This window comes from Taudactylus pleione, unplaced genomic scaffold (assembly GCF_031769625.1).
Source record: "Taudactylus pleione unplaced genomic scaffold, aTauple2 ptg000352l, whole genome shotgun sequence".
NCBI classification, from domain to species: domain Eukaryota; kingdom Metazoa; phylum Chordata; class Amphibia; order Anura; family Myobatrachidae; genus Taudactylus; species Taudactylus pleione.
Window position 1 is genome coordinate 14,297,945 of NW_028284753.1, and position 20,318 is coordinate 14,318,262.

General features: G+C 49.4%; 1 protein-coding gene across 1 annotated transcript in view; it reads left to right on the forward strand.

Moving 5' to 3' along the window:
* Window positions 1-1,315: 1,315 nt before the first annotated feature.
* The window catches only part of LOC148508676 (gamma-aminobutyric acid receptor subunit alpha-3-like), a 496,671-nt gene continuing 477,668 nt past the window's right edge, over window positions 1,316-20,318 (forward strand). The window contains exon 1 of the mRNA XM_088444226.1: window positions 1,316-1,789. The gene's annotated coding sequence lies outside the window, so the exon portion shown is untranslated. The remainder of the gene's footprint in view (window positions 1,790-20,318) is intronic.

The window sequence follows — 20,318 nt, forward strand, 5'->3', positions numbered from 1 at the left end:
TCAATATACTGTAAAGGCCCCCATACACCTACGCGATTTCTAGACAATGACACGATTTTCGACTTGACGTACATTCAGTTTTGTGGAAATCGTGCATTTTTTCAGGCACACGATCGATCATACGACTGATCCTGTGCAAAGACAAAAATGAAAAGGTGCCGACGGAACTACAGGGTAATCGGATGTAAAACGGATCGGAAGCTGATTGTGTAGGTGTATGGGCCCTATAAGTGACAAAGGAAAGAAACTTTCTTCTCAATGTCCAGGTGTCCTTGGAAGAGGCCATGGGCAAGTCTCTTCCTTCTGCCCCTTTATTATTTTTATTCAATGTTTGTTAGATGTTTATATTTTTTAAGCTATCACTATTTCTAGATACTTAGGCCAGGATGTACTAAAGGAAAAATGCTGTAAAAACCATGTACTAAGCCCCGGCCAGATTTTTATCGGTGCAGAGGGTAACGCCAGAAAAACCCCGCCTCGCCGTCGCCCAGCGCTGGCCCCCACTCACCTGCTCTCCATGGTCACCGGCCCGCGCTCCTCCTGGGTCTTACGCCTCCTCCTACTCTTCTTCCAGGTGCAGGGAGGAGGAGGATGAGGAGCCCGGGGCTTCCTGCACAGGTTTCCAGCAGGAAGCTCCCGGGGCTCGGAAGGGGCATGGTCCCAAGGAAACCCAGTCACCCAGCGTTGGCTGCTTCGCAAAGAGCTGTCCTTTGTGATACTAATCGCATATGTTAGTACATATGCGATTAGTAAGGTTGCGGTGACTGGCGGAATGGTCACCGCAACCTTAGTACATCCCGACCTTATTATTTTGACAATTATCATCTGGCTACACAAGCCTTAAAGTAACATGTAAAAGGCAAAAACTAGAAAGGTACAAAACTCTGCTTTGTATTGTTGTTTTTTTTTACACAATGAATATATTTTTCTTTATAATATTATTGTTTACTCACCTTTCAATGTTTTGTATATTCTTTTTATGTAAAAATAAATTATACAAAAAATGTCTTCGAACTATTAATTTATTTAACAACGTATTAACAGAAAACTGGCTCTGGACAAAGGACTACAGCAGGGATTCTAGTTATGGAAAATTCAGTACACCCCAAAAATGAGATTCTTTATTTTTGATGCTTTGCTAACCAAATGGTGCAATGAGGATCGCTTTGTAACACGTTATGGGATTGGAAGACTGAATACAGCGAGTGCTGGGTATCAGGACTTGCAATACTGGGAAAGGAAGGGAGGTGATGGGGAAGCAGGAGAGGAGGGGAAGAGGAGGGGGTTTCCCTTTTTGTCACCGTATGATGTCAGCCAGCTCTCCCTCCTGCATCTGGAAAAGGCTCCGTTTGACAGAATAGAAACGGAGGCCATAATTCATAAAGCACTTACTACATATAAATATACATGCACATGAATGAACCACCTGGGGTATTAGATTTACATCTAGATTTACTTTTCATATTGCCTATATAAATACGGTTTTGCTTTATGAAACATCACCTGCAGGACTATTGCATAGTGGGGGCTACATGAAGCCACAGGCACTAAAATATACAAATTGTGACTAATCTGGGACCCCACGGAATGTGACACCTCCACTAGTCGAGGAGCACGCAACATCGTAGCAGGCATCACTGGGTGTTCCTGCATTTACTGTAACAGCGCAGGGGCTACAGAGCATGGTGGGCTGCAAGACCCGGGATTAGCGGGATTTCTCAGGGACGGTTGTATCCGGGAAGCGGCAGGTGCTCAACGCACAGGGACCGTCGGGGTGAGGTGCGGAACGGTAAGAGCCCTCGGTGACTCCTGATCCTGCGTGGTGCGGTGTGTGTGATTATACTTGTACATACATGCATATGGGTGTGTGTGATTATACTTGTACATACATGCATATGGGTGTGTGTGATTATACTTGTACATACATGCATATGGGTGTGTGTGATTATACTTGTACATACATGCATATGGGTGTGTGTGATTATACTTGTACATACATGCATATGTATGTGGTGTGGTGTGTGTGTAAATCTAGCGATTGATTGATAGATAAATATATATGCATACATACACATACAGTACATATGTACGTTTATATATTCATACATACTGTACGTGTTTGTTTCTACAGTGTGTAATATTGTCCCCACACTGCAGGCTGTGTAGGGTGCTGTTGACTACGATTATGCTGTAAATACAACTGTGTTATGTCTGTTTTTATGTCTGGTCCTCATTGTGTAGGTGCCGCTGACTTTATAGTTATACCACTGTATTATAGTATATTGTGTGCAGACAATATTTCTTATATATGAATGACTGGGCTCATGTGCACACCAGTAATGTATTACTTTGCGTCATCCAGTCAATACTCCACACTCACTGGCTGTAGTGTACACCTGTGCCTGTAATTGTCTCCCAGTGATGGTCTTTGTGAAAGTAAATACAGTACCTCATCAGAAAGAAGAGGAGCAGCTTCAAATATCTCCTAAACCGTCGGTGTCCTGACTGCATCCCCTAAATACGAGATATCTCAATATAATGTTAACATTTTTTTTTTCATAACACCTGTCCCTTTAGAAGCCATATGCCCCACTCTTACCACACCTGCTGATTTATCTAATTTGGTAAAGACCCTGCTTTCCTCTTCTGGGCTCTGTTGAACCACTGCTCTGATCCTTCACTGCTCCCACCACTTCAATCACCTCTCCTGTACTGTACCTCTCCTGTTCTGAGCTATAGCCTATCACCCAGACACTATCTCTACTGTACTGTACCTCTCCTGTTCTGAGCTATAGCCTATCACCCAGACACTATCTCTACTGTACTGTGCCTCTCCTGTACTGAGCTGCTGCCGATCACTCATACACAGCCTCTACTGTACCTCTCCTGTACTGAGCTGCTGCCGATCACTCATACACAGCCTCTACTGTACCTCTCCTGTACTGAGCTGCTGCCGATCACTCATACACAGCCTCTACTGTACCTCTCCTGTACTGAGTTACAGCCTATCACCCAGACACCACCTCTCCTGTACAGTGCCTCTCCTGTACTGAGCTGCTGCCGAACACTCATACACAGCCTCTACTGTACCTCTCCTGTACTGAGCTACAGCCTGTCACCAAGACAATGAATCTCCTGTATTGTAACTCTCCTGTACTGAGCTGTGGCCTGTCACCCAGACACTACCTCTCCTGTACAGTGCCTCTCCTGTACCGAGCTGCAGCCTGCCACCCAGACACTACCTCTCCTGTACTGAGTTACAGCCTATCACCCAGACACTACCTCTCCTGTACAGTGCCTCTCCTGTACTGAGCTGCAGCCTATCACCCAGACACTACCTCTCCTGTACTGAGCTGCAGCCTGCCACCCAGACACTACTTCTCCTGTACTGAGCTGCAGCCTGCCACCCAGACACTACCTCTCCTGTACTGAGTTACAGCCTATCACCCAGACACTACCTCTCCTGTACAGTGCCTCTCCTGTACTGAGCTGCAGCCTGCCACCCAGAAACTACCTCTCCTGTACTGTGATGCAGCCTATCACTCATACACAACCTCTACTGTATTGTACCTCTTCTCTACTGAGCTGCAACCTGTCACCCAGACTATAAATCTCCTGTATTGTACATCTCCTGTACAGATCTGCGGCCTGTCACCCAGACACTACCTCTCCTGTACTGAGTTACAGCCTATAATCCAGATACTACCTCTCCTGTACAGTGCCTCTCCTGTACTGAGCTGCAGCCTCTCACCCAGACTATAAATCTCCTGTACAGTGCCTCTCCTGTACTGAGTTGCAGCCTGTCACCCAGAAACTACCTCTCCTGTACTGTGATGCAGTCGATCACTCATACACAACCTCTCCTGTATTGTACCTCTTCTCTACTGAGCTGCGACCCATCACCCAGACACTACCTCTCCTGTACTGAGCTGCAGCCTATTATCCAGACACTGCCTCGTTTGTATTGAGCTGCAGCCTATCACCCAGACACTACCTCTCCTGTACAGTGCCTCTCCTGTACTGAACTGCAGCCTGTCACCCAGAAACTAATAGCAGGGGTAGGAACAGGACGAGGGTGCTGCGGCAGCAGGCAGTCTGGATGGAGGTGAACTGGCATATGCATATGCAGGGTCTCTTTACTATAGTGGCAGCAGGGGTAGGATCAGAGCAGGGTGGGAGGCACTGGGTCAGCGGGGGCAGCCAGCAGTCAGCAGGAGGTGACCCGGCATATGCATATGCCCTGGTCTCTGATTGGCTGCTGTCTCAGAAGGGGCAGAGCAATCATGGAGGAGTGCCGGAAAGAACAGGGAAGTAATGCACTTCCCTGCCGGCGAATTTATAACAAAAAAAACTCAGGGAAACCATGTTTCTTCTTCAGGGTCCATAGACTCCACAGGGAGACCTTGGGGTGTAGGTGGTGGATCTGGAATCCGGGCACCACGCAGTTAAAGCATTCAGCTCCCAGGATGCACCAGGCCACTCCCTATACCCCGCCCCCGAGCCAGAGGCACCTCAGTTTCGTTGATGCCCGGCCGGAGTCGGTCACCATTACGCTGGGGGCTGCTTAGGCAGCCCTTAAGCTTTTTATTTTATGATTTCTTTATTTTTACTTTTACTACTTAGAGCGCGCAGCAGCAGACTGTCTGTGGGATGTCTGCGCTGCTGCTCCGTCACCCCTCCGATGCCGCGACGCCAGTACAGATCTGGGGATCTCGGCGGGCATCCCGGGGTCAGTGCTAGCCAAGGCCCTGTAGGAGGACCTAGACTGCAGCCGGACGCTAAGGGGACAGGTAAGGCGGCCGCGCGCTAGCAGTCATACCTCCGGTCTCAGGGGACAGACCGTAAGTGGCGAGTGTGGACGCAGGCTCCAGCCACCGCCATCCACTAGACCACCAGGGTACACATGGTGCGGGAACCAGCGTCCTGGTGGGTAAATAATTGGCATGGGGAGGTCAGCGGCCCCTCCCCTCAGCTTAGGGCGTCATTCCACTGAGGTCTTGCTTCCCTGAGGTGCTCTTCTCCTCTGACCACGCCCCCTCTGAGGTGTCTGGTGGCCATTTTCTCTAAGGCACAGCCACAGCTCTCAGGAATATGCAGGGTCCGGTCCCTCTACACACCTCTCCCTGGAGTCTGTGTATGTAGCGCTATAGCCTACCAGACACTGAGTCTGTGTAGTTGATTGTAGTGCCAGTTTGCAGTTATATTTTATTTCTGTATTATCTGTGACTGATGCTAGCGCTGCCTGTCTGTTTTCTATTCTACTGTCAGCATATATCTTTACCCTTTTTTTCTGACTTTACCCTAACATACAGGTGTGTTCAGGGGTTTTCCTGTACCTCACATATATAGAACTAAGTATTTGTGAGGTTTGTCACAGACAGTTGGTCGTTGCACTGTGCCATATTTGGACTGCATGCTCCTGCAGCTTACCCAAGCCTAAGACAGGACCAGTATATTGCATTTCTACTAGTATCCTACATACACGGTGGTTGCATTATGCCCAGTACCATATTGTGTGCCATATTACTCTGCAGCTATGTCTAGCAAAGACAAGAGTAACTTACAGGCATCTGCACTCATACTGCTATCATGCAATTTATGTGCTGCAGGCTAAAGTGAGGAGTATTTGATACAAGATTGGTTATGTAGTAAGTGCTATACTCCACCAGGCCCGTCAGACAACCCAGCGCCTCTACGAGAGCCCCCCATGGCTTCATTTTCTCAGGTTCTGGCCACTATTGCGGACTGCCTAGCGATTCCGGCTGTCGTTCACCCTATGTGGTTATAACAGCAGGCCGTAATTCCCCCTTTGGGGTGGCCACAACAGGTTCAGGCGATACATGTACCTCCTGTGCCCCCACCATGGGTAGACGTACACTCTAACTCTGTGCAGAGTCTAATGGCTACATCTAATGCCTTTCAAACCATGTTGCAAGGTGAGAAGCCCTTACCCAGTAAGCCCTCTAAGCGTCCTGTGTTATTGTCACAGTCCACGCAACTCTCAGATTCTGAATAATCATCTCAGGAGGCAGCAGATGCTGATCTCTCTAACCCTGACTCCCCTCTGGAGGAGGATGAAAGTCGGTCAAAAATTAATATTCTTGCCTTGGCACGAGCTGTCAGATCCATCTTATTAATAGAAGATGACGAGCCAGCCCCTAAATCCAAGCACCCTCTGTTTAAACGACAGAAAGTGGCTTCAGCAGAATCACTTTATCGGATCAACTAGCTGAACACATGGCTGCAACCTGGCATTCTCCTGGTAAGAGGTTTCAAGTACAAAAACGTCTGACCACATGTTACCCTTTTCTTGTGGCTCATTGTGCAAAATGGGAAACGCCCCCTGCGGTGGATTCATATGTTACTCGTTTAATTAAAAACGCTATGTTGCCTATTCCTACAGCTACTTCCTTGAAGGATCCTACGGATAAAAAAGTGGAAGCTTGCCTGAAATCTATATACTCTCTTTCAGGGGCTGTTGCCTGTCCATCCATGGTCACTGCATGGGTGGCTAAAGCTATAGACAGCTGGGCTGACGCACTTGCAAACTCTTTTTGCTCAGATGCTTCTAGGGTTCAGATGTCTTTGTTGCTCACATTCGAGATGCAGCTTCCTATATTGGAGAGGTGACATTGGATGCCAGTCTTCTAACCTCCAGAGTTTCGGCCGCGGCTGTGTCTGCCCGCCGTACCCTGTGGCTACACCCATGGAAGGCAGATGCGGATTCCAAGAAAGGCCTAGAAGGGTTACCCTACATTGGGGAGATCTTGTTTGGCCCAGACCTTGACAAGATTGCAACCACGTTGGCAGCATCAAAAACTGCATTTCTGCCTTCATCTACTAGGCCTCAGACTACATCATTGAAGTCCTTTCGTCCTCAGGGAAAGCCTGAAGGTCAGTCCTTTCCTAGGCAGTCTGCTTCCACTAGGGCTGCCAAACCCAGGACCAAGCAGACCTGGAACACCAGAGTCCTGCTTCAAAACCAGAGGATAAACCCTCAGCCTGACGGGACGGGCCTTCCTCTGGGATATCCCAGAGTGGGAGGCCGACTTCTTCAGTTTGTCCTTAGCTGGTGTCAAACCACAACGGATGCTTGGTTAAGAGAAGTGGTCTCTCACGGGTATGCCCTCTCATTTCCCCACCAGTGTTTCTACACAAATCCTCCTTCAGACCTGAACAGGGCCTTACAAATCCAGAAAGCCATACAGTCCTTTCTGCAAGCAGGGGTAATTGTGCCAGTCCCACTATCTCAGCGAGGGACTGGTTATTATTCTACTCTCTTTCTGGTTCAGAAGCCAAGTGGGTCGCTTTGGCCTATTCTCAACCTCAAATCCTGGAACAAATTCCTCAGGGTACCCAGGTTCAGGATCGAAACCCTACGCTCCTTCATCCTAGCTATGGAGCCTGGGGACTTCATGGTATCTCTGGATATTCAGGACACATACCTACATGTACCTATAGCGCCCTCACATCAGCGATATCTCTGGTTTGCTATACTACAGCAACACTTCCAATTTCAGGTTCTGCCCGTTGGACTATCTACAGCTCCACTGGTGTTTATCAAAATTATGGCTATCATGGCGCCCACCTACGTGGTCAGGGTGTCCGACTGTTACTATATCTGGACGACCTTCTGCTACTAGCAGGATCCCCAGAAGTGCTTCACCACCATCTGCAGTTAACCATTGCCTTCCTGCACAAGCACGGATGGTTAATCAACCTAAAAAAGTCCTCCCTGAATCCCTCACAGAGAATGATTCATCTGGGAGCCCTGCTGGATTCTCAGGATCAGAGAATCTTTCTGACATCAGACAAGATCTCCACACTTCAACTTTGAGTGCACAGATATCTCCACAGTCGCAGAGTGTCGATCCTCTCAGCAATGCAGGTTCTGGGATCCATGGTGTCCACCTTTGACATGGTGGAATATGCTCAGTTCCATTCCAGGCCTTTGCAAAGGCTGATCCTCTCCAGGTGGAATGGGTTAACCCAGCGGATCATAGCTCAGATGATGGTGCTCTCTCCAGAGGTGCGTTTGTCTCTATCTTGGTGGCTACAGACATCTCATCTAACCAAAGGTCGCCCCTTTTGGATCCTGGACTGGGTAATTCTAACAACGGACGCCAGTCTCTGGGGCTGGGGTGCAGTGAGTAGTCCGCACTCCTCTCAGGACCGTTGGACATCGGTTGAATCAACCATGCCAATCAACATATTGGAACTTCGAGCTGTCTACAGGGCTCTCAACCTGGCCCAGCACATACTTCACGGAAAACCCGTACAGGTTCAGTCCAACAATGCCACAACAGTGGCTTACATCAACCATCAAGGAAGAAGTGTCTCGGTCACATCCTGGCCATTTCGGCAGTATTCATTCTGGGAGTTCTCAATTGGGAAGTAGACTTCCTCAGCCGTCACGACGTGCATCCCGGTGAATGGTCGCTTCACCAAGAGTTGTTTCAACTCCTAGTGAACAGATGGGGCCTCCCAGAGGTGGACCTCATGGCTTACCGACACAATAACAAACTGCCTGTGTACGGGTCCAGAACAAGAGATGCCGAGGCAATCTTTGTAGACGCATTGTCAGTATAGTGGACCTTCCAGTTTGCGTACCTCTTCCCTCCAGTCTCCCTTCTTCCTTGAGTTCTTCGGAAGTTCAAACAAGATGGAGGCACTGTCCTGCTGGTGGCTCCAGCTTGGCCCAGATGTCATTGGTACTCAGATCTTTGGAGTCTCTCCATCGACACTCCGTTCCTGCTACCTCAACGACTGAACGTATTGTCTCAAGGTCCTTGCCTTTACCCGGATCAGGGTCGTTTGGTGCCTCAGGTCCAGGTGTTTCACAGGGATGTAGTTTCCCGGCGGTCGGGATCCTGGACGTCGATATACAGCCACTGGAATCCTGCCGCCCGCCATAATGCCGACGCCAATGTCCCAAACAACATCAGTATGCCGGCCATCCAGATTGTCCACAGCCGGGTAAGTATATCGTTTTCTCTGGGATGGGGTGGTTAGGTTTATTAAGCTTAGGCTACAGGGAGGGGGGTTTAGGGATAGGCACCCCCGGGGGGAGGTTAGGATTAGGCACCCCCCCGGGGGAGGGTTAGGTTTAGGGTGCGGGAAGGGGTGGTTAAGGCTAGCACCACCCGGGGGTTGGTTAGGGTTAGGCACCACTGGGGGGTGGTTAGGGTTAGGGACTACTAAAGGAGGGTTAGGGTTAGGGGTGGAGAAGGGAGGGTTAGCATACTTACCAGCCCCAGTCGGGATTGTAGATCATCGGGCTTCCAGCATCGGAATGAGAACTAGCGGCTATTCAGCCGTCGGAATTTCATACCGATTCCATTTCAAAGAATGCTCCTGGTAGTGGCTTTCTAGTCGTCAGGCTGCAGTTTCAGGCATCCTACATGCCAAATACAGTTGCCCCGGGACAGCGACATTGCTGCCTCCTAAGCCCTGCACCCTGGGAGGAGGTACCGCTCACGCAGTAATGGCTCTGAATGGCCACCTTGCAGTACAGACATGTGACCCCCATATAGTACAATTATTCAAATTAATATAATCAGTGTGTTACATTACATGCATTGTGGGGGTCATTCAGACCCACTCGCGAGCAGCAGTACGCTCGCAAGCGGGTCGATGTTCCCCTCTGCGCATGCGCACGACGGAGGGAGCTCCGTCGTGCGCATGCGCGAGACCCGGGGAGCGACGGGCTTTCCATCGCTCCGGGTCTCGCACCAAAGGGGGCGTGCTGTCGATGTTGATTGACAGCACGCCCCCTTTGGTGGGCGTGCCGGGGGCGCGCCTGCCAGACGGAGGCGTTCCCATGGGAACGCCTACCGTCTCAAGCCGGCCCCACTGACATCACTAGTGATGTCAGTGGGAGTGATTTTGGCTCTGATAGAGCCAAAATCACTCCAGGGCTTGTGGCAGGGAGACCCTACCGCAGGGTCTCCGTCGCAAGTCCGATGGTCGCGATGGTCAAGACCATCGCGACCATCTTTTTGGCCGCTCGCATATGCTGTGGGTGGTCACCCACAGCTATACGAGCGGCCAGGAGGCCGCTACATTTTCATGGAGGAGGGCCCTGATTCAGAGCGAGCGCTCTGGTCAGAGCGTCCGGCTCTGAATCAGGCCCTGTGTCAGCTACGAATATGACCAGGAGAACATTAGATTTCAATTAACATTTTTGAATTACAACATTTAAAGATTCATAAGAAAAGTTACTTGCAAAATGTAACAAAGACAAAATAGAATTTTTTTACCTGACGTACAAGATACAGGGAAAAGCCTTTCGATAGAGTGGGCAAGTATGGTGTATAGTTGATACAAATGTAGGGGATAACAATTATAGCTCTGAGCATCTGGTCCTGTCTCTGGACCAGTGGTGGATTGGCCATTGGCTTTACCAGGATTTTTCCTAGTGGGCCTTTACCTGACTGTTGTCTGTTTTTTTTATCCACTATTTGACTATATGCATGTGGGTGGGGGATGGGGTGGCACCATGTCCTATGGCTGCTAGAAATTACTGGGATGCTCTTTGTACTGTATGGCAATTACTGGGATGCTGTCTGTACTCATATGACAGTCACAGAGATGCTCTGGGTGGCTGGGTGGCTTATGGTGGTCACATGAATGCTCTCTGTATTGTAATGTGGCTAGGGTTAATGGTGTGCTAACCTTACTGATGTTTACTCTGGGTCCCATATACAGTTGATTTAATCTTGTTTACATGGGGCCATTTCCAGATATTTTTCCAGTGCCACCTTAAAAAAAACATTACTTACCTTAAACCCCGCTCCACCGTCCACCGCCATCCGGTCCGCCCGGCCGCTCCTCGGGACTAAGGTAAGTAGTGTTTTTTTTTTTCTGTAAGCGGCACTACGGGGGCATTACTATATGGGCACTACTACAGGGGCATTACCATATGAGCACTACTACAGGGGCATTACTATATGGGCACTACTACAGGGGCATTACTATGGGGGCATTAAAATGGCAGGGCCGGATTTCCCATTAGGAAACCCTTTGCCCAAAGAAATCCGCCTGATGAAAGCGCTCCCAGAGGAGCACTGCCCGAGTACCGCGTGACGTCCCGCGGTCCCGCGCTGCTGTCTGCAGACTGCACAGTGCTCTCTCGGAGAGTGTGTGTGCAGTCAAGGTGTGTCGGGGCCGCCTGCGCAGGAGAGAAGAGTGATGCTGACTCACCTTCACCGAGCCCACAGCATACGCACACGCAGGTAGAATACCCCCTTACCCGTCGATCCATCGCCGCGCATCTGACCACGTTTTTTTTTTCTGCTGGCAGCTGTCTCCTTATATTTACACTGAGAGGCTGCCCGCTGCCAGAATAGAGGGGAGCTACAGCAGCAGAGCGCAGCTCTTCTCAGGCAGTGAGTTCTCTCATGGAGATTTCAGACAGAGCTGGCCGGGAGAGGCAGTGACTGTCTCCACTAACTCAGCAGGTGTGTCTCGTATGTCGAGGGGTGCCGGGGAGGAGGTAGTCTTTAATAAAGTATGTTGACCGGGTGAAGACATCACTGTCTTCCACTCAGTGATGTCCCGATAGCCAATGCAGGTGTATGCCTCACTTGCATGCCAGTGGGTGTTGGGGGAGGGGGGGGGGCGCGTCTTAATAAATAATGGTGGGTTGTAACTTGCGTTAATAAATGATGGTGGCTTATTTGCTGAATAAATGACGGTGGATGTGTTTTAATTGAGAGGTGAGTGTGTGTGCAACTCAGTTTGATAAGCACATGATCTACCCTACCTGAGATAACTATATAACAAGTATGCAGTCAAAATATAAAAATGTAGCAGTATTATGTATGGGTCCTTCTCTCCCTTCCTCTCTCCATTATCTTCATTCGGTGGGGGCATCTTTAATAAATGATGGTGGCTGTGGTTTATTTGCATGCATGTTTGTAAGTGAAAGAGGTGTGTATGCGTGTGTCTGAGAGGGCATAGCTATTATACATAATATATCCAAACTGCCCGGCACTCTCCTGGTTCAAATAATGCAACATGTCCATGTGCCCATCCCTATAAAATAAATGTAATGTGCAAAATCAGATGGCACTCAGGAACCCTCAGTTAAAAAATATTCACTCTCTAAAACAGTGGTGGGGAACCTTTTTTCTGCCGAGGGCCATTTTGATATATATAACATTATTTGTGGGCCTGGTGCTGACCATGCCCCCTCCGAGTGATATCACACAGGGGCAGGGCCACAATCGCCGGTGATCCTGAGAATGCTCCGGGGAGCTGTAAGGGTAGTGGTGTGACTGTCTGACGCAACCTAAGGACACTCCAGGTGGCACTGCTGCACCCTGCTAGTCAAATGAGGCTAGCAGAAAGAAGTTCCGGGGGCCATATCAAATGTTTCCGGGGGCCTTATACGGCCCCCGGGCCTGAGGTTCCCCATCCCTGCTCCAAAACGTCGATCATACTATCTGTGTCAGCGTTCTTTCATTATCGCTGAGGATTCCTGAGTGCTATCTGATTTTGCTCATTATGGGGCATATGTATCAAAGCTTGATGTGAGATAAAATTGTGAAATATACTGTATATCACCAACCAATCAGCTCCAAACTATCATTTCTTAAACACAGCCTGCAAAATGTAAGTTAGAAGCTGATTGGTTGATGATATATATCTCACAATTTTATCTCACATCAAGCTTTGATACATATGCTCCTATACTGTTTATTATAATGAAAACACTTGAACTACACAATAATGTGTATGTTGCAGGGTTATTCTGGTGAGATATTTTTTCATTGGTTCTGTAACCAAGTATTTGGAAACCCTCCCTTCAAAATCCTGCGTTTACCACTGCGCCGCCCTGTCTCAGCTACTCCAAGTAGCTCCGGCCGCGGCCCGCCCAGCAGCCACTCTGCCAGCCTGCCAGGCCCGCCACCCACTAGCAGCAGCACCCAGCAAGGCCAGGCAGGTAGGGTATTACTTTGATGAGCTGCCTGCATGAAACTGTAAAAACTGCATATATCACAGTACAGTAGGTGTCAGTAGGGCAAGATACACATATTCATATCATATACACACTATAAATATATAAACATGTCTATCTTGCCCTATTGACACCTACTGGATATATGCACAGTTTTTACAATGTCACTCACACACACACACAAACAAACAGAATAATGAGGGAATTATTCCGATTGATATATATAATATGGATTGTTTGAGGGATGGGGGCCCAAAATTTGTATCTTGCCTAGGGCCCCATGAGGTCTAAATCCGGTTCTGTATGGGGGCATTACTATAGGTGCACTGCTGAAGGGAGAAGGGACATTACTATAGGGGCACTGCTGCAGGGGGCATTACTATGGGGGAATTACAAGGGGGTACCAAATTAATTGCCCTGGGTGACAAAAATCCTAGTTTCGGCCCTGCCTATAATATTACATTTCCTGCTCTTCTCCTTCAGGTTTGTTCCCGGGGTGGTTGTTTCTTTTGCACAGCCCTGGTTATCGCTCTGCTTGCCATAATACCTTAAACAATTATATATTTTGACCTATTACAGGGTATCCACCAATGTGCGTACAGTACATGCTGAAAAAGCACCCATGATACGAAATGTTTGACATCATACATCTCAACAAGATGTTGCAGTCAGAGATCTGTGGCCCTAGCACTTTGTGCACTAACTACAAGACCCTTAAGCTTCAGACCATTAGTGTTCACTCTAGCTCAGGCGGCAGGCAGGGCGCCAAAGCTAGAGAAGGCACTTCTGTGCGCACCGAAGGGGCGTGGCCATTGAAAAGGGTGTGTGTCTATAAGACGCGTCACCTTTTCGTCACTCTTGGTGGTCGTGCTCGGCACTTACAGACACGCCGGGCAGCCCCCAAGCGTTGCTGACAGGGAGAATAGATGCCGGGCACATGCGCCCAGCGTTTATACACCGGCGGTGACCGGGTCACCGCACATTTTCCCACCCGCGGGACACTGCAACCTGCGGGTGAAGACGGCACCCGCAGGCTGTGAGGGCAGGGCGCTTTTTGCCCTCCAGAAGGGCTAAAACAGTCTAGTGGGAACGCTAGACCATATTACAATTGATGTACAGGTGAGTAACCTATCTCCCTGCCAGAAGAAATATATATTAGAGGATACCTAGCTTATACTGCTCTATGGTGTTAAGTTGCTAAAATTAATAATTAGAAACATAGAAACAAAGAATTTGATGGCAGATAATAGTGTTCACTCTAGGTCTGGCGGCAGGCAGGGCGCCGGACCTAGAGTAAGGGCACTTCTGAGTGTGCCGAAGGGGGGTTGCCACGAAAAGGGGGCGTGTCTTTATGACGCGTCCCCTTTTCGTCACTCTTGGGGGCGTGCCCGGCACTTACGGACATGCTGGGCAGCCCCCAAGCGTCGCGGTCACTGAATGGATGCCGGACGCATGCGCCCGGCATCAATACACCGCCGGTGACCGCTGCTCTGCCATTTCCCCACTCGCCGGACACTGCGGCCCGCTAGTGGAGGACAGAACCCCAGGCTGTTTCAGTGGGGTGCCGCACTGGAGTGCAGGGTGCTTTCTGCCCTTCAGATATAGGGCAGGGCGCGGCGCCCCGCTGAAACAGCCTAGCGGGAACACTAGATAAGGACCACTTGCCCCATCTAGTCTGCCCTTTTTTAACTTTTGGTAACCTCAGTTGTCCTTTATATAAAAGTAATGAGATTGGAGAATTGACAAATAGGTAAAAAAATGTGGTTATAAAGGCTGTTTGCATCGACAGTGAGATGTTTCCGTGGCCAAGGACTGGGATACACTGCAGCTAACAGTCCTTTAACTGATTATTATTATTATTATTATTATTGTTGATTTGTAAGGCTCTACAGCATCAGACAGAAGGGAAAATACTGTTTACATAAAAGAGAGAAAAAGTTATCTCTCTTGCTAAGAGCTGTCCTCTGCGTAATAAAGACTTCCGGCCATCGACCAGCACATGAGCGAGCCATGGGGGACCCTGGGAGGGATGCTATTGGATCCCTCAAGGAAAGCTCATAGTCTTCTATCAGGCAAGACCATTTTTAAATGGCGTTCTTATTGGGTCCAAGCTCCAGAAAGTTTCGCTTTTCGAAGCTTGGTGCATATGGGGAATGTGGTCAAACCTCTAAAAACTAAATTTTCAGAGGTTTGACAGCATATTTGGTGTTTATATATCCCACCCACAGTGAGAAAAGCAGAGGGCAGACACGAAGCCCTGTGGGACCTCAACAGAGAGAGTGGGAGTGGAGACAGAGCCAGAGACAGAGGGAGAACTATGGGAGACAATGGAAGCGCCTGCCACCGGGGTCCAGCACTGAAGGGGCACCTTCTTCATTGCCCACAATATATTCACCCCGCTTAGGGCTGTAACTTTGTCACCGGAGTGTATCGTCACGGCCGCCCAATACATGGCACCTCTACCCAACAACTGAGAAGCCACTATACACTAGTGGAGGGTTCCATATCAGACCATCAGCTGGCGCCTCTGTATATCTATAGCTTGTCCTTACTTATTGTTGTTGCTGCTCCTCAGCAGCTTCTTTTGTCAGTGTGACAGGTTCGGTAGCCCCCCTCACCCACAACTCTATTTATCACTCCTCCATGGCATGTCTGTATTCTGTGTGCAACTGCAGGTGTATCTGCTTGCAAAATACTATATTACAGTGTTAGAGGCTGTGATGGGGGTGCACCAAATGATAACTTGCCTCTGGGCGTCTGGGATGAACTTACGCCATTGGCCAGAGGCACTAAAGGAGTGGCTACGTAAGAAGCACGAGATGTGCGGTTAGGTTCTCCTGAAAACCGAACACACCCTAACGTTTTGAGTCCAATCAAGTACCGACTCTGAGCACTTTTGGGGATCCGAGGAGGTCTGCTGTAAGTTCAGTACTCGGATTTAAAACTGAATATTGGGTTTTGGCTAGGATGTAAACAGGTCCAAATTACATGATTTTAACTGTTTTTATCAATTTTAAAGGTATCAAAAAAAAAACCGAACCAAAACAATTGAGGGTGGTTTGCCAAAGCCATAACATTTGAGGGTGGTTTTGACAAAACATAGGGGTCCGCTCAGATCTCTAGCAAGAAGTCAGGGAAGACCTGTGTAACAAAGGCCAATGGAGTTGTGTGTGCAGGAAGAAGGTAAGTAAAGGTGTTGTAATCGGCAGAGAGGTGATGCTAGACTATACTTGTTGATCATTTCTGCAAGGGATGTCCCAGTGGAAGCAAGATATGCAATTGTGCAAAAGTTTCTCGAGTAATTTGGAAGGAGAGAAATATGGTGAATTGAGAGAGAAGCTCGGTCAGCATGTGTCTTCTTAATTGGTGAGATGAATGTGTGTTTAAAGGAGGATGGGATTGTGCCTATGGTGAGAGAAAGGATGAAGGGGGCAGATTGAAGCATATATGCTGTGTGGCAGTATCACCAGAGGTGGCACTGGTGAGCAGCAGATTCTGTGTGGGGCAGGGGAGATCTGCCCACACAGACTAGAAAAGCATTGTTGGAAGATGCCTAATTGCTGCCTTGTGGATAGAGCTCAGGTGTGGGCTGATGAGAAGGCAGACCAGTCAGAGAGCCCAGTGAAGCTAAGCGAGCCATTGGGGGCCAGGAGGCTGAGGAAGCCAGGGCCTAAATCTGTAGGATACAGGGAAGGCCACCCAGACTGTATTTGTGTAACTGTGGCAGCCAAGCCAAGCCAGGCTGGAGCCGGAGATAGACCTGCAAGAAGCAGGCAGAGACTTTGTTGGCAGACTAGCTGCACCATGATAAACCATTCAAGTATGTTTGACTATATTTTTAAAGGTAGCGTGTACTGCGTATATGTCAGACAGGCTTAGAGAAAAATGTTCAGCTGAAAGGCATAAAAAAGATTAAAAAAAACGAAGGCACATCTGAGTACAGATATTGGTAGTAAGATATCAACTCTGAAATCTATTGACATTTAATGGTTGTTTTTTTTAGAGGCAACAACCCAGTGAGTGACAGGGTATTACATTCCCCTGTCCCTTTTCTCTACAATATAGGGCCGTATACAATTGCCGGCGAAAAGCCGAGATTGGCGAAAAGTTCTCGCCCATGACGTCATTTCTCCAGGCAAGAACTTTTCCCTGTATTCAATTCCAAACTCTTTTCGCCGGTGCGAAAAGTCTGCGCTCTGTAACCAGCGGGAAAGATTCGCTTCTGAAAGGAGCTGGAAAAAAGTGCAGAATTGGGGGTTTGGGGTGCAGCCTTGGGACAGTCCCCCAAAGGTAATCTGCATAAAAAAAGTGGGAAAAATAGTTCAGAACACCCCAAAAAAGTACTTATTTTGGGGGCAAAAAAGTTCAAAGTTGGGGGACAAACTTAAAAACTAGCGAAATACACTCCAGGGGGTCCCCCAAGTATGCCCCAGGTGTTTTTTTGATTGCAGGTGCTTGCTGAAGGTTTTTGAAAAACGCACTTTAGCGATTTTTAACCATGCTTGCACCCATTTTCATGTACCCCAAATTTGCTGAGACTACTTATTTATGCCAAAAAAACAGCTAAATGCTATTCTTCACCACTTGTGGAAATACACTAAATAGCAGCTATTGAGAGCATTTAAGCACCCCAAATACCTTCAGCAGGGCTATTTGGGGGTATCCATAGTGATCCCCCATGTCAGTGCATCTTTTGGGGGGTGTCAGGCTGATTTCCCAAATCTGACAGGACTTTTTGCCGATTTGAGTTTCGCTGGGTACCGTTCTCGCGTCCTTTGCAATTGAATAGGACGAAAAGCGGTGACGAGCGCGATACTTTTCCGGAAGAGGTGACGAGCGCGATACTTTTCCGGGAGCAAAACTAGCGATGACGGCGAAATCTCCGGCATGCGAAAAGTCCGGGACCTTTCACCGGCAATTGAATACGGGCCATAGAGTGTAACTTAGGGCTGGGGCCTGGGAAAGAAAGGCCTCTGGCCCTGATTCAGAGCCGGACGCTCTGACAGAGCCCTAGCTCTGAATCAGGGCCGTCCTTCTCTTTTTTAGAGCGGCCTCCTGGCCGCTCGCATAGCTGTGGGTGACCACCCACAGCTATAGCAAGCGGCCAAAAAGATGGTCGCGATGGTCAAGACCATCGTGACCATCGGGCTTGCAACGAGACCCTTGTGGTAGGGTCTCGTTGCTGCAAGCCCTGGAGTGCTTTCGGCTCTATCAGAGCCGAGAGCACTCCCACTGACACCACTTGTGATGTCAGTCGGGCCGGCCCCAGACGGTAGGCGTTCCTATGGGAACGCCTCCGTCTGGGCAGCCACGCCCCCGGCACGCCCACCAAAGGGAGCGTGCTGTCACTCACCATCGACAGCACGCCCCCTTTGTAGCGAGACCCTGAGCGGCAGCTTGGCCGTCGCTATCCGGGTCTTGCGCATGCGCACGACGGAGCCGGCTCCCTCGTGCGCATGCGCACTGGGCCAACATCGACCCGCTTGCGAGCGCTCACCGCTCGCGAGCGGGTCTGAATTAGGCCCTCTTTTCCTTCTCTGCAAAGAAGCATACAAAAATAAAGCAGAAACAAAATTTGCCTGACAGTGTAATACCTTCCCATCAAGAGATGTTGGTATAATATTACTGAGCCTTACCTATTATTACACTTAAAAAAAAATAGATATTTACTCGTGTTTTTTCAAAGTAACAAATGAGGGGGAGGAAAGAAACGGTGGGTATCCAGCTATAAATGTGGAAATATGGGGGGTGGAGTGGCAGGTCCAAAACCTAGAAATTGGTTGTAAATCAAAGTAGTTCAGGCTTGCCGACATTTAGCACCCTCTTTCCGGGAGGGAGCGGTCGGGCTTACACGGCGAGGGCGTGACGCTGTCAATGGGGGCGGGGCCCGGCAGCCCGGCAGCTGACACATCATCGGGGGCAGAGCATGGGAGCGTGACAGCATTGTGCAGCAGGGGGCGGAACCACGATGACGAGATTCAGCGTGAATCGTGTCACCGCCCCCCCCCCCACTGCCAGGGTTTATACTTTTAACCGCGGGGAGGGGCGGGGGGGTGCGGACACTTCCCCGGGGGCAAGAAGGCTTGCCTGTCTTTACGGGGGGCCGGGAGTGGCACACGATTTTCGGAAGGCTCCCGGCCGAATCGGGAGGGTAGGGAAGTATGATGTAGTTGCTATTAGCAGAGTATCAGGGTGACAGCAAGCTGGGTCTGACCTGACAGCAGAGTAGACTGTCACTATAATGCGCAAGCGAATTGTGCTGGGAGCAGTAGTTCTCCAGACAATATTTAAACCAGGATATAATGTGCTTGGACAAGATGCTTGTGTTGCTAAGTATGTAATGCAGTTATTGGTGCTGGGGCAGTTAGTACACACGTGGTACAGCTTAAACAGTTTTTAGATTTATTGGTTTAGGTAGAACAAGAAGTGGCAAAAGACACAGGGATATTTCAGGTGTAACAGCGGTATGCAGATTATTACAATAGGCAGCCTCTGGAGCTCAGGATGTTGCTGAGCCTTCTAGTGCGCCGGGTGTGGTAGTGACTACCAGTTAATGATAGCGGTGATGCCATGTACTATAATGGTGGTAGTATAGTATATTTACAGTCCAGATATGTGGCTCTATACTGTGAGAGTCTCCAGAACTCAAGGAAGTAAATGCAGCGCGTGCGCAGTAGCACGTCAGAGGTCGGGTATCTGGCTGAGCTCTGGCAGGTCCTAGAGACCGCTGGCTCAGTCCTACCTGTCAGATGCTGGAGGGAGGCAGTGTAGCAGTGGCGGCTCCAGAGTTGGGGCTGCAGTGCAGTCCAAAATTCAAATAGGGAAGACACACCGACTAGCCTTTCAAATATTGCCGGCCGGGACTCACTGGCACTTGGTTTAGCTGCCCTATTTAAATTTTGGTCTGCGCTGCAGCCCCACCTCTGGAGCCTCCACTGGTAAGAACACAGTGCCTGATTCAGAGCCGGACGCTCTGAACGAGCACCCGCTCTGAATCAGGGCGTTTTTTTTTTTTAATAGTGCGGCCTCTTGGACGCTCGCATAGCTGTGGGTTACCACCCACAGCTTATGCGAGCGTCCATGATGATGGTCGCGATGGTCAAGACCATCGGACTTGCGACGAGACCCTGCGGTAGGGTCTCGCTGCCGCAAGCCCAGGAGTTGTTTTGGCTCTATCAGAGCCAAAATCACTCCCACTGACATCACTAGTGATGTCAGTGGGGCCGGACCCAGATGGTAGGCGTTCCCATGGGAACGCCTCCGTCTGGGCAGCCACGCCCCCGGCACGCCAACCAAAGGGGGCGTGCTGTCACTCACCGTCGACAGCACGCCCCCTTTGGTGCGAGACCTGGAGCGA